This window comes from Odontesthes bonariensis, chromosome 8 (genome assembly GCF_027942865.1).
Source record: "Odontesthes bonariensis isolate fOdoBon6 chromosome 8, fOdoBon6.hap1, whole genome shotgun sequence".
Classification (NCBI taxonomy): domain Eukaryota; kingdom Metazoa; phylum Chordata; class Actinopteri; order Atheriniformes; family Atherinopsidae; genus Odontesthes; species Odontesthes bonariensis.
Window position 1 is genome coordinate 30369720 of NC_134513.1, and position 12904 is coordinate 30382623.

General features: G+C 41.8%; 2 protein-coding genes across 4 annotated transcripts in view; one reads left to right on the plus strand and one right to left on the minus strand.

Moving 5' to 3' along the window:
• Positions 1-12904, minus strand: part of LOC142385541 (protein NLRC3-like) — a 197274-nt gene that overhangs the window by 85871 nt on the left and 98499 nt on the right. The gene's annotated exons all lie outside the window — the stretch shown is intronic.
• LOC142385907 (NLR family CARD domain-containing protein 3-like) overlaps positions 2748-12904 on the plus strand; it is a 43739-nt gene continuing 33582 nt past the window's right edge. Inside the window, exon 1 of the mRNA XM_075472590.1 lies at positions 2748-3012. The gene's annotated coding sequence lies outside the window, so the exon portion shown is untranslated. The remainder of the gene's footprint in view (positions 3013-12904) is intronic.

Here is a 12904-nt window from a genome sequence, read left to right on the forward strand (position 1 = left end):
CAGTGTCCTTCATCACGTAGAGGTCTGATTATGATGCAATATGTCTGAGTCACCTTATATTCAAAGAGTCAGAACTGTCAAAAGCACTGAAACATAATAATTCCATTTTAAAAACAAGGTTTTTCAGGAGAGTTTGCAGCTTCTGCATCCTGTGCAGCAGAAAGGCTGAAAGCAGAAAGTTGTTGGAGCCTCAGAAGAGTCTTAATTCTACCTAAACACGTGTTACAGTCGAGAAGTTCATCATGAATCATGTTTGTGTTCCACAGACCTTATTGTGTGTGTTTATTCATTCATATCTGCCATGAAGAAGCGCTGGGAAATGAAACGGCCGTTATTACTGCCCTCTAGCGGTTAAACCGCACAGCTACATCAATCAATGCTTCATGATTTAACCGGAAGTCAGATCACCAGTACCATGGTACAGCGAGAACTATAAAGTCTGCTCTGTTTAAATTTACTGTCACATGAAGTAGCCACGTTTTAGCACCACATTCACTCATTCTCTACTTAACCTTTAAACTAAATATAACTGGAGCTAACAAAGATGCTAGCTAACTGCCGCTAACTAGCTAGCGTTAACTGTAGCTTTTTATACACTTGAAGAAAAAACCTGCGCCTTTCACACAAAGAGGCCACCAACTTATTTACATTCAGTCACTCCTGAGTAAAACAAGTTTCCGCTGTTATCAGATCAAACAGCTTCATATTACGTCTGTGAGGTGCAGCACAGCGTTAATAGCGTTTTATTGTGAGAGGTCTCACCGGAAGTATCAGTCATTTGTAACATCTCTAGCTTTACCTTTTCTGTAGATACCATCTGTGGCCACTAGAGGGCAGGAACGCCCTGCTCATAGCATAAAGACTGAATCAGCAGACTGCAGCTGGCTGCCTTCATCATTTATAACAAAATGACTTTGGAACAGATTTCCCTCCATTTCAGACACAACGGGACAACAATGCTGTCAGTAAAACATTCAAACTGACAAAGTTTTTTTATTTAATTTTTAAATTGTATTTATTTATTTAAACATGTCACATAGACAGAACAATGACATACTCAAAAGTAAACAGTTTGTGTTATTTTAACTTCACATGTTCACACCTCCACATATGGTAAAAATTGAAAGAAAATAAATTATTGTAGTGTGGGCTATCTCTTATAGAAAAATAAGTATTCAAAGATCTTAAATGCACAAGATAAAAAAGGGGACAATAAATAATAAAAAAAACAAGGAGAAAAGAAAAGGTAAGTCCATTCTAAACAGTTACAGGGGGTTAGGACAGGTTAAGATTTGCTACGAGTGTGTATAATTTATCTGCATGGGGATTATTTACATGTTTCAGACATTTTTGGAAGGAGAATATATCATTTTTTAATGCAAGCCATGAAGGTGGGGATTTGGCATATCGAGTTTGTGAATATAATATTTAGTGATTATGATGAGGTTATTTACCAAGAACTCTGTTATTTTATCTTTAAGGATTACACCTACTTGGATGTTTTGAAAAGACCAGAAATCCGTGTTTATGGAACTGGACGATAATAAATCACGGAGAGATTTCCACAGATTTTGGACAGTCTCACATTCATAAAATAGGTGTTCTGTTGTGTCCAGATTTGTTTTGCAATTATAATAGTTTTCTACAACAAATTTAAATCTTCTTTTTAAAAATTCATTTGAGGGATAGATGTTGTTTATATTTTTGAAATGAACTTCTTTACATTTTGGGGGAACTGGGAATTTGAAGTATTTTGTCCGAATATTTGATTTTTCAGATTTGTTACAATCTCTAAGAATGAATGAGCTTCTTGCTATACCTGGATATAAGGTGTTTACTGAATACTGTCTTAAAAATGTATTGTTGGACTTCCGGTGGCGCCATGTTGGAGAAGACAGCATAAAAAGTTAGCTCTCGAAGAAACCAATAGGAATAGGAACCAATGTGAAGCGGCTGGGATGGGAATCAGCACCTCCAAATCCGAGACCATGGTCTTCGGCCGGAAAAGGGTGGAATGCCCTCTCCGGGTCGGGAATGAGATCCTTCCCCAAGTGGAGGAGTTCAAGTATCTCGGGGTCTTGTTCACGAGTGAGGGACGAATGGAGCAGGAGATTGACAGACGGATCGGTGCGGCATCTGCAGTGATGCGGGCTCTGCACCGGCCCGTCGTGGTGAAGAAGGAGCTGAGCCAGAAGGCGAGGCTCTCGATTTACCGGTCAATCTATGTTCCTACCCTCACCTATGGTCACGAGCTGTGGGTAGTGACCGAAAGAACGAGATCGCGAATACAAGCGGCCGAAATGAGTTTCCTCCGCAGGGTGTCTGGGCTCTCCCTTAGAGATAGGGTGAGAAGCTCGGTCATCCGGGAGGGGCTCGGAGTAGAACCGCTGCTCCTCCGCATCGAGAGGAGTCAGATGAGGTGGCTCGGGCATCTAGTGAGAATGCCTCCTGGACGCCTCCCCGGTGAGGTGTTCCGGGCCCGTCCCACTGGGAGGAGGCCCCGGGGAAGACCCAGGACACGTTGGAGAGACTATGTCTCTCGGCTGGCCTGGGAACGCCTCGGGGTCCCCCCAGAAGAGCTGGAGGAAGTGGCCGGGGACAGGGACGTCTGGGTTTCTTTGCTCAAGCTGCTGCCCCCGCGACCCGATCCCCGGACCAGCGGAAGATGATGGATGGATGGAGAAACCAATAGGTGGGTTTCACTTGACGTCACTTCCGTATTTTTCTAAGCGCGTGAACCCAGGAGCTGGAGCCCATTGAAAACACTGTGTTTTGTCTGCCCCTTTTTGCACAAAATACCTCAGTTTTGTGCCGTTTTTGGATGTTGCAATCGGTCTAACCGAGAGAAGGGAAAGGGTTACTATCGAGGACCGAAGGTAATCGCCCATAGAGGTGAGAAATGGAAAAAAACTCACAGAACAACGCCGCAAAAAGTGGATAGTTAACCTACGTTTACAGACTGGAGGGGCTGAATTTGCAAATGGTCGTGTCTGCGGTGACCACTTTTCAAAGGTATGTGGTAAATCTAACTGTTTAGTAGTAGTGCAGTGAAGTATTATGTTGCTAAATGCCAATCAACAGTAATGTAATACGGGCTACGTTTGGGCTTTGTTTTGAAGGCTGCCCCAGCGCGTTGTTAGCTACTGTCAGTGGACTGGGCTCCGACGGTCAAGCTGGGTTACCAAAACACAAAGCTAAAGTCACCGTCATCGGTGTTTCATGCGATCTCTGAGAGTGGCTGATCTAAACAAAACAAATTTGTCACAATCTTCACGTTTCAGTAGTATCCACGAAGTGCTTAAGTGCTAACAGCGCACATTAGCTCCCAAGTTCTTGATAACAGAATCGCTCTCTCTCTCTCTTGTGCATTAGGCTAACAAAGACACAATGTCAGCATTTGGATATTTGGATCTCGGCATTTTATCAAAACATGAATGCCAACATTCACAGCTCGGCATTCAACATGTTAAGTTCTGCTTTACTGCCCAGCCCTGCATTACACACTGCATTTTCCACTGGGATAATGCACCATAAACAAACTTACCCTGGCGAACACCAAAACACAATCATTCTGTAGACGTTTTACTCCGAGTTTGCTGATCCATCCGCTGTGGTAATACTTGTATGCTTCCAAACTTTTGTGGGCCTTCATCTGTTGTTTGGTGTAGTAAGACGTCTGGAGAACCAGGTAGCTCGCTATGTCCACAGCCTCTATTTTCGGCAAATCGTTCCGGTTTTGCGAAAATTCAGACATTTTCATTAAGTATGTGTCACGCCCAATGTATTTCTCAACTAACGCCAAATTCCTTTACCTATGTGCCGGCTCCAAACCACTACAATATTCACTCATCTCCATATTCTCCATGTTGTTGCTATGCTGTAGTCCAGCTTCCTGCCCACCAGCTGAAATTCGTGCGCTCCCGTGATGACGTAACTGAAACCCTCCTACTAAAACTAGCTCTTTTAAACATCATTAACAACGGAAAGTGGGCCAAAGTCAAGGAAACTTGACAACGAAAGTCAATGACAACAAAAAAAAATAGATGGAGACAAGGTCTAAAACAGAATACGCGAACAATGAGGAGATGGACTCGGCGAGGGGAGCCATGCCGGAAAAGGGACTCGACGGCGGGGAACAGGAATCCGTAATATTGGCGGAGCTACGCAAGTTGAGACAAGAGCACACAGAAGCAGCAAATAAAAACAAGAAAGCTCTGGTGAGACTAGACACTAATGTAAGGGAACTTGTGGAGAGAACTGCCTCGCTGGAGCAGCGAACTGTGGAAGTGGAAGAAAGGTTGGGGGAGACTGAAGACAGGGCGGCGCGGCTGGAACGATCAGTCGCCTTTCTCCTTCACCAAGAGGCCATGTTAACGGCAAAATGCGAAGACTTGGAATCAAGGTCAAGGCGCAACAACATACGGATACACGGGATCCCGGAGGGAGCAGAGAGAGGTGACACCATAGGATTTGTGACTGACTTCATCCGCTCATCACTGAAAATCCCCGCGGCCGCGGATATCCGCATCGAAAGAGCGCACCGCTCGCTGATGGCCAAACCAACGGAGAGCACGGCCCCCCGCGAGCCATCGTCGCCCGCTTCATTGATCACCAGGTGAAAGACCGCATCATACAGCAAGGATGGAAACAAAAAATAACACATGAGGGACGGACCATCTACTTCAACCAAGACTACACCAACGACATACAGAAGAAGAGGAAACAAGTGCGGGATGTAATAAAAAAGTTGAAGGAGAAAAACATAAAGGCACAGTCTCCATATCCTGCACAACTGAAGGTGTTTCTGGAAACAGGGACTAAAGCCCGATTTATGGATTTCCTCCCAACTGTTTCGACAGCGCTGTTTGTCACGGTGCCCAGGCACCGTGGCGTCATACAAGTGAATGTACCCCCTGACCATCTCACATATTCTCTCCTCCATTCCCGCCATGTTTAAATCTCCTACTCGTTCTTCTTCTTCCTTTATACCTGCCGGAGCCAACACGCTCCTGACTCTCTACTGCCCCCACGACTTCCTCTGGTATTGCTCCGTTTCGCCCGGTGCTCACCGGATTGCTAAGCTCTTGACCTACGGACAAACTGACGGATGAAACGCCCTCCGGAACCGGATGAAAGCGTCCGTTTCCGTAGTTAACGTAGGGTATAAATGGGCCTTACCTCTTGAGCTGGGCAGGGAATCCTTCTTCAGGTACCGGAAACTCAATGTGTCGATCCTATCAGATGAAAAGGTAATCAAAGAACTAAAGCAACATTTAAAGGAATATTTTCAAATAAATGACAACGCTGAGGTCTCACCATCGATTTTGTGGGAGGGAGGAAAAGCAGTCATAAGAGGGAAAATAATAGAAATAACATCCAGATTGAAAAAAGCTCGATTGAAACAATAAGGAAAACTAGAAAACAAAATCAGAGAGTTGGAGTTAGAACATAAAAGGACATCTAACAGCTCCATTCTTCTCGATTTAAAAAGAAAAAAAAAAAAAAAAAAAAAAAAAAAAAAATTAGGCGTGAGTTGGAGGAACTACTAACTTATAAAGCAGCTCTTCGTTTTACAAATCAAAGATATTATGAGATGGGTAACAGAGCAAGCCGGTTACTGGCATTTCAACTGCGAAAAGCTCAAACAAATAGAATAATCACTAAAATAAGGCATCCCAGCTCCAATTTAATCACAGCTAAGCCAACAGAGATAGCAGAGGCCTTTGCAGAATATTATAAAAACTTATACAATCACTCAGTCTAATCTCACTGAGACCAAAACACAAGAATTCTTCAAAAAACTACAGTTACCGACATTAACGAAAGAGGAAGCATCTGAAATGATAAAACCAATTTCATCACAAGAAATAAATGACACGATAAAAACCCTTAAAAGTAACAAATCGCCAGGTACAGATGGCTTCCCTGGAGAATTTTATAAAGGTTTTGCAGAAGAGATTACACCAGTATTGTGCAAGGTTTTTAACTATGCTCTGTCAACAGGAAACCCTCCAGGTACTTGGTCAGAAGCCATCATTTCTGTGCTACATAAGGAGGGCAAGGACCCGACTTCATGTGAGGGATATAGACCTGTTAGCTTGCTCTGTAATGATTTAAAAATATTAACAAGCATACTAGCACAGAGAATGCAACAACATATAACTAAATTAATCAAACCAGATCAAACTGGGTTTATCCCGGGGAGACAAGGAGCTAATAATATCAGAAGAACATTAAATCTTATATCATGCACTAAAAACAATCGACAACCTACCATGCTGCTAAGCCTAGACGCACAAAAGGCATTTGACCGCGTGAAGTGGAACTTCTTGTATCAAACATTGGAGGTTTTTGGGTTTCATTCAGCATTTATAAACTGGGTAAAAATTGTTTATAAAAATCCCAAATCACGGATCAGAGTCAATGGCTGCTGTTCAGAATTTTTCCATCTCAAAAGAGGAGTCAGGCAAGGGGACTGCCTGAGCCCGCTGCTGTTTGCTGCAAGTATTGAACCGTTAGCGGAGTCAATAAGACAAAATAAAAACATAAAAGGAATAAAAGATGAGGGGGGCATAGAACACAAAACGTCGTTATTTGCGGACGATTTATTAACATATATAAGTGAGCCCTCCACGTCTATACCAGCGTTACTAGACAACTTAAAAGAATATGGTGAAATATCTGGGTATTTGACGAATGAAGCCAAATCAATAGCTATGATGGTCTCAGGACAATGTCCAGGAGAACTTAAAGAGAAGGTCCACTTTAAATGGACCGAAAGAGGGTTTAGATACCTGGGTATAACTATCACTCCTGGTACAGCTCAGTTATTTGAGGCTAACTATGGGAAATTGATGATTGAGATAAAGAATGATTTGGCTAGGTGGGAGATTTTGCCATTGACTCTGCTGGGAAGAGTATTAGCAGTAAGAATGAATATACTGCCAGGATTGTTGTTTTTGTTCCAGTCGTTGCCCATTGTGATCTCTGGAGCTTTTCTAAAAAAACTGGACAAAATCATATCAAAATTCTTATGGCAAAATAAAAAAGCGAGAATTAAATACAAGACGCTTCTTAGCAAAAAAGAGAAGGGAGGGTTGAATTTACCTAACTTAAGAAATTACTATTGGGCAGCACAACTCAGAGCCTTAATTATGTGGATCACTAAAGAGAAAGACTCGATATGGGTGTATATGGAGCAAAATGCATGTCAAAATGTTTCTTTAGAATCGCTCCCATTTTTGAATGAAGGGGCTCGGAGGAAACTCGGGATGGGTAACGAATGGATCAGGGGAACAATGAAAACTTGGTCAGCAGTACGAAAGAACCTGAAACTGTCGAACTCTGTAAGCAGGGCTACTAAAATAGCAAAGAACCCAGACTTTGTACCATCTGTCATGGATTCAGGATTTAACAAATGGGCTGACAAAGGACTAATATATATTGACCAAATGTTCCAGGGACAAACAATGAAATCATTTACACAACTTCAAAAATAATTTAACTTATCAGCTCATGACTTCTACAAATTTTTACAGCTAAGAGATTATCTACAGAAACACCAGGAATGGGAGAACATTTGTAAGACACCATCTAAATTAGAGGAAGTGTTCTGGTCATTTTCAGAGGACAAGTCAAAAAAAGGGATTATATCAAAAATATATAAAGCAATACAACATGAATCTGAGGATAACAACTTGGATAATAAAGAAAAATGGGAGCTGGAAGCAAACATCATAATAACAGAAGAAGAATGGGAGGAAACATTTAAAGAGGGACATAAACTAACGAATAGCCCAACATGGAGGGAATTTGACTGGAAAGTTAAGATGCGTTACTTTTACACCCCATTTATTACATCGAAATACAGCAATACAACTGATCTATGCTGGAGGGAGTGTGGAACGGTGGGTGACTCCACCCATATATTCTGGGATTGCCCCAAAATACAGGATTTCTGGAAGAACATTCAGAAGGAGATTAAACTGATTTTGGGTATTGAGTTCCCTCTGGAACCAGCACTTTACATCTTAGGTATAATTCCCGACGATATGACGGATAAGAATTCTAAATATTTACTGAGAATCCTGCTGCTGATAGCAAAAAGACAATAACAGCTTCCTGGTTGAAACCGCGGCCTCCAAGCATAACGCAATGGAGAGACAGGGTAAAAAATGTGTTTATCATGGAGAAAATCACAGCAAGACTACAGCTGAAGACAAACTTGTTTGATAGGAGATGGTCATTAATAAGGCAGGTAATGCCTGAACTCTAATCGCCTCCACTTTTATTCGATCTTATTTTATTTTATTTATTTTATTAATATAGCAGGGTACTTTCCTTCCCTTTTTCTTTCTTTACTTTTGAATTGGTGTTGTTGTTTTCTCTCTTATTTGTAAAGTACTAAGACTTGGTAGTATTGTTTTTTGGTTGTCAAATATGAAAGTATGACGTATTAAGTACGAGAACACTGACTGATAATTACAAAGATCTAGTCAATGAGAGGTTAGGAACGGAAAAGACTTTCAAAGGACTATAATCTATCTGTATGTAACGCACATCTCCTATGTTGTTGAATTTGTGTTTGTATGTATGAATGTGTCAAATAAAAAATAAGTTCAAAAAAATAAAAAAAATGTATTGTTACAGTTTTCAGTTACTAGGTCCAAATCATCTAACTTTATTTTATGTAAATTTGGAGTTGGAATGTTCAAGATATTGTTCTTTATTAATTGGATAAGGACTTGTGGGATATTCTGTATGACTTTCCTATAAGTCTCACAGGAGCAACTCATGCTATATTTAGCATTAAAATCATTCAATTCAAGTATGTTTCTATTATCATCCATTATGTGTCCAACAGACCAGATTTGTTTAGTCATCCAGTCTTCCATAAACATAGACTTCCTTCCATTCAATATTACCCGATTATTCCACAACGGTACATCATGAGGGCTGAAATTATGCCTGAACATCAATTTCCAATTTAACAAAAGCTGTTGATGAAATTTGGATAGTTTTATGGGCAGTTTTGAAATTTCAAAATCACATAGTAATAGAAAATCAATACCTCCAACTTTGTTAAAAACAAGAGAAGGTAGCGAGAACCATATCTCATCATCATTTCTTAAGAAAGAACGAAGCCATTTGATCCTCAATATACCATTCATAATTTCAAAATCAATTGCTTTTAAACCAGCATCCTCATAATCCTTTATCAAATCTCCATTTTTGATGTAGTGATGCTTATTTTTCCATATGAAATTAAAGTTTATTCTATTGATTTCTTTTATCATTCTAGGTGGGATGGCGAGGCAGTATGCTGGATAAATTAATCTGGATAATGAATCAACCTTGGTTAACATGGTTCTACCGAATAGCGTTAAGTCTCTTTGTAGTCAGTCATTTGTAACATCTCCAGCTTGACCTTTTCTGTAGATACCACCTGTGGCCACTAGAGGGCAGAAACGCCCTGCTCACAGCATAAAGACTGAATCTGCAGACTGCAGCTGGCTGCCTTCATCATATGAACAAAATGACTTTGGAACAGATTTCCCTCCATTTCAGACACAACGGGACAACAATGCTGTCAGTAAAACATTCAGACTGGCAAAGTACAACAATCTTTAGGAGAAGTTTCATCCTTAAAGGTTTTTACCAGTTACTGTGCAGGTTTGAAACTGCTCCTACTTTCCATCTTCACTGAGTAATGATGTGAAATGTGAGCAGTGGTAGAACTCCAACATTAACTAAATATGACAGTGTTGTTAAAGTATTAATATGACTGTTCTCTTCCATCATGAAACCTCATTTTAGAAAGATTTCCCACATTTCAATGTTCATCCTGACTGAGGGTGTAGTTACAGCTTATGGCCACCAGAGGGAAGCATAGAGACAGATGCAAAGAGGTTGTTAAGTTAGCAGAGACGCTTTTAGATATCACTTCCGGTGAGGACAGAAAATAAAAGCTTCCCAAAGAATTAATCGTCAAAGACAAACAAGCAAAGACTCCCAAAGTATTGGATACATTTTTAATGATTTCTGTTTGTTAGTTTTATTTTAATATGAGTAAATTCCTCCAGTGGATCAGTCTAAGTGCTGGAACAGAATATATTACCATAATACTCTACATTTCTATTAATGGAGGTAAATTTCATCCTATATTTATGGGTATAATAATGTATTTTTCTTCAGAAATGTAATTTTTTGTATTTAAAAATATTCCCTGTTCCCATATGCTGAGTCATTATTTTGGTTATTTTGTTTTTTCAATGAAAAATATTCATTATAGAAATAAACAGCAACTAACAGCTGCTAACTCGTGCTTTTCTTCTTCTCCCTTCATCGTGTCCTCCTGTGACAGTCAGCTGGTTGTTTTGCTTCAGTTCTTTTACTCTGTATTTATTGGTGTGTGTATTTAATCTCTGTTTTCACTCTGTGTGTCAGCCTGCAGCTGTTTGGATGGATGGATGGAGCACATGGAGCAAACGTTTGGGTAACTGCACTCTGATGCCACTCAGTAACAGGGACTTTGAATCTTGTCGTGGAAAGATCTTCCCTTGTTTCCTAATACCTCTGATGAGAAATGAAATATAGAGATCTCTGTCGTTTTTGCCGGTCGGCCACGTGTTTATTTTCTTCTGCAGAAGGGTCAGTCAGCACCAGTCAGCGTTCATGGTGAAGAAAGACATCCGGCAGAGACAATCCAAAGCATTTATACAGGAGGAGGGGTTTCTGTATCTTCAGATGTGTATTCTTCAACCGTCACCTTACCTTCGGCCATTTGAAACTATTGCGGGAGTAGGTTTCAGAGACTTTATAAATGTCGGTGCAACATATGGCCGCATTTCAGCCAGTGAAGTTCTCCCCGACCCCACTACAATCTCCCGAAGGTGCAAAATTATGGCGAGTGAAAGGAGAGGAGGGACAGTTGAGGAGATAAAGGAGGTGATGTCAATCATAAATATTGGCATGACTACAGCTATGTGGACGGATGATTTCCGTAAGATGAGCTACATGGCTATCACATGTCACTATGTAACACCGACATTTGAATTCAGGAGCAAGCTATTCACCACAACATGCTTCCCAAACCATGCTAAAACAGGAGTAATATCCGAAAAGAGCTTCAACAGCAGTTAGTCACAGTCCTCGGCTTTAAACACAGATGAGCTGGCTGAAGTAGTCCCAGAAGTAGCAGAGACCCTGTTGGCGGCCAAGGCTTTAGTCCGCTACCTAAAACAGTCAGGCCTGGTCAGTCAGCTGCCAAGAACTGTTAAACAAATGGCAGAGACCAGGGGCCTCATGTACAAAGCGAGCGTACGCACAAAATAGTGGCGTACGCACCTTTTCACGTCAACGATCAGATGTATCAAGAACGAAAAGACCGTGGAAATGTGCGGTGCCTCACGGCAGCTTCAGGGCTGGCGTACGCAGGTTTCTGCAGCTGTTGATTCTTTGGCGACACCTAAGGTGATGTTGGGAAACTGTTATAATAAATAAATGTGAAAACAATTAGTCCTCAGACAGTGATGTGCACATTTGAGACACATGAACAATTAACACTGATAAACAATTAATACACCCATGTGTCCCATGTGCAATGCATACCATTAAAAACAATGGCTGCTTTAGCAGTATTAGAAGACTTTGCAAATGGTGCAATTCGAAGAGAGCGCGTGTTCACTACAACAGAGAGTATTAGCTGGCATATGATGGCGACTGATTACTCATTAGCCGCTTTGAGGGAAATCCTCCTGGAACTGTGCGCAGAGCTGCGGCCGGCGTTGGAGCGCAACACAGCGAGGAGCCATGCGCTGCCTGTGCTCACAGGTGATGTGCACACTGGGGTTCCTATAGCAACCGGGGCATTCCAGAGGGAGCTGGCCAACCGATTGGGACTGTGCCAGTCTACTCTGAGCCGAGCCATGCCAGCCGCGTGGGACAGAATTATCCGCATCTCAGCCACGTATATATCAAATTCCCAACTGGCCAACATTAAAGCTCAATTTGAAGCGAGAGCCGATTTTGTAATCGGAGCTATCGACTGCGCACACATTGCTATAAAAGCGCAATCACATGATGAATTTGTATGTTAACGGGAAACATTTTCATTCGATCATATGTGATGCATAAATGCAATTAACCAACATTGTGGCGAGGTGCCCTGGTTCAACGCACGATTCATACATTCTGAGTAACAGCATCGTTGGGAACAGATACAGGGTGGCACTGTGCGCGATGGGTCGCTTCTTGGTGAGTAACTTCATTCTTGTAATTTTCCTAATATTATTCCCTGTGACGCGCATTGAGTATGTGCGCCCCCAGTTTCTATCCCGTCTTCACAGCATCATTATTATATTATATATATATATTAGTCGGTGGTTAAAGTTAGTTTCTTGCTGTTTTTTGCTGGTTAAACTTCAGTTTAAGATCTTTCTAACAAGCCCCTGATCGTCTCTGTGGGCATATATTAATAACCCCATGCGTAAAGTGTGAAATTTCTCAATCAGCCTCACCTTTTCCCCGGCGCACTTCTGCACGTTACTGTATGAACACGTTGTTGTGAGTTACACAAAAACATGGGTATTTAGCTTGGGGGTAATCAGAGTCACCCACATGAGCTCCCACCACCCCAGAGAGAGCAGTGTCACCCATAGTTGCCCCGACTCTCTGTTCAAACAGAGTCGGTCACCCCCCCACCCGACTGTTTTGGCCACACTGCAGCGGTGGGCAGCCAGTCTCCGCTTCACATCCACCTTAATGTGGGACCACTTCTTCTTCACCTCTGCTTGTGTGCGCTTCTCAGACCCCACAGCACTGACAGCCTCAGGCTCTCCCACCCACTCCTCTTGCGTTTGCTGCTTATGCCGGAGGACAGCGTGCCAAAGAACACATTTTTGCG